Here is a 2,228-nt window from a genome sequence, read left to right as displayed (position 1 = left end):
ATAATTTTAATTATTTTCTCACTCTGATAAAAATCAGAAAGCAACATTTATAAAATTGCCACCACATCACTTTTCATAGCAGGGAACCGAAATCTGTACATCTCATTTTTGCAGAAAAGTAGGCAGGCAGAAAGAATTATATATAAAAGTTTCCGAAAGGAAAAACAAAGAAATATTTAATCTGATCTCTTTTCTTTAAAAAAATTAATTCAGTAGACTTCTATTTTTTCCTTTGTAACATGTAAATTCCTGGCTCTAAAATGGATGAATTTTCAGTGTCAGTGTAAAGACATCTTGTTACTTTCTTCAAAATAAAAACTGCAGCGTGGAAATTATGGTGTATTATGCATTTAAATTCCAGATAGGCAGGAACTGGAACCAAGTGTTAAGCAATTTGCTTAATTATTGACTTTTCATAAGAAAAGTCTAGGGGAAGGGGGAGAACAGAGTTGCTTTTAGCCTCTCTCTCAAGAGTTTCCGCTGTACATTTCCATCAGAGGACCCGTGGTCTGTGAAAAAAGAAGTAGCAGTTTCTGTAGTTTTCAAGGCAGAGAGTGTGTGTTCTGAAGTGAGCTTCATTTTCTGTTCAGGGACATTTGTGATTTCAAGTTTTTGCAGAAACTGGAGCCTGCTTCTGTTTGGTCTTCATTTTCTCCCTTTGCAAATGCGTTTTTACCTTTGTAAGTCAATTTGTCTTTCTGCTGGTGCTGCCTTTTTGGCTACATCTTGCAGTTTGGGTGCTTTGGCATTACCTGCTTCCAAACCCCCAGGGCTCTCCTGACCCACTGCAGCTCTCTTCCTTCCCTTGTTAATAGGTTTATTTAGATCATTATTTTGGGTTGCATTGCCCGGAATTCAGACTTGGGTCAACGTCCTCTCCGGGGTGTGGAAGGGGCAGGCGGTCCAAATTCATCTACTTTCTCATCTGTTTTTTGTTGGATATTCTCTGCACAAGCTGCTGTTACTGTTCTTTTCTTTCCTTGGTCACTGCTGATGTAGCAGTGGGTAGCCTGGGTAGCCTGATCAGAACTGATTTCCTTATTCTTTACTGGGTCAATATTCGTTACAGGTGTGACTGAAGTAATCTTCACAGGGTTCTCTTCATTTTCACTAACTCCAGTTTCTGCTGCCTCTGAACTCTGTTCCCGTGATCGATTTCCAGTTGAAGGGTTCAGCTCTGAATTTCCATTAACGTTGCTTCCAGTCTCAGTACCAGTGCTTCTAACACAGGGTTTCCTTCTCGTTGCTAATAAAGGTTTGTTTACTGCACCTAGCACTTCAGTAGGCTTTGGCTTTCCTGTTAACAGAAGTACTCTTGTCTCTTCTGAAATAGAACTCTTATCATTACAGAAGTCCTTTTCAGGTTGTGTAAAAAATTTCATTGGGAGGACTGGGTCCTTTGGTGAATCTGCGCTGCACAAAGCACTTTTACTATTTATAACACAGAGAATCACATCACATACTGTATACAGTTTTTCATTTGTCTGGGATTCATCTGGAGACTGGGCATCTCTGGGTAACTTGATGTTCTCTGCCATCTTCTTCATAAAGGCATGGCTATTGTTTCCATTCTTTGTCATTAAAACTTCAAGTATGAACCATAGGCACTCTTTGATATCATGAAGCTGATCAGCATCTTGTGATCTTGTAAAATCTGGATCATGGGCCAGCAGGTGAATCATGTATGGAACTACATATTCAGGCAACAGTGATAATAATTTCTCAGTGGCCATAGGGTTCTGCTTAATGTATTCCCTGCGTATATTGATATTTTTCGGTAAACACTGTCGTGCGTGTGCACTTCTCTCCTTCACAGGATCTTTGGCACACAAGGCAAATATCGCCATATATGGGATATATGCTCCAATGGAAGCAGTAACTTCACAAGTGCTTTATGCAGTTTCTGAGAAAATATCTGCCTTACTTGGTAACACTCATCATTAATAACAAGTGCACAGAGCTAAAACTGTTCTGGGGTAATAATTTCATGGTAACAAGGTTCCTGAGCAAGCTTCATTATGGCACTACCAGCAGCTAATTGCAAGCGAGACGTATCTGATGTTTTTGTTTGTTTGTTTGTTTGTTTTGTTTTGTTTTGTTTTTTTTTTTGAGAGGGAGTCTGGCTCTGTTGCCCAGGCTGGAGTGCAGTGGCCGGATCTCAGCTCACTGCAAGCTCCGCCTCCCGGGTTCACGCCGTTCTCCTGCCTCAGCCTCCCGAGTAGCTGGGA

General features: G+C 40.7%; 1 pseudogene across 1 annotated transcript in view; it reads right to left on the bottom strand.

Moving 5' to 3' along the window:
* Nucleotides 1-672: 672 nt before the first annotated feature.
* Nucleotides 673-2,228, bottom strand: part of LOC105532559 — a 4,833-nt pseudogene continuing 3,277 nt past the window's right edge. The window contains exon 2 of the transcript XR_001005006.1: nt 673-2,055. The product of XR_001005006.1 is annotated as a sister chromatid cohesion protein PDS5 homolog A pseudogene (transcript). The remainder of the gene's footprint in view (nt 2,056-2,228) is intronic.

This window comes from Mandrillus leucophaeus, unplaced genomic scaffold (assembly GCF_000951045.1).
Source record: "Mandrillus leucophaeus isolate KB7577 unplaced genomic scaffold, Mleu.le_1.0 Scaffold1208, whole genome shotgun sequence".
NCBI classification, from domain to species: Eukaryota; Metazoa; Chordata; class Mammalia; order Primates; family Cercopithecidae; genus Mandrillus; species Mandrillus leucophaeus.
Note: the sequence above shows the minus strand (reverse complement) of the source record. Positions and strands in the feature narration are given on the sequence as shown.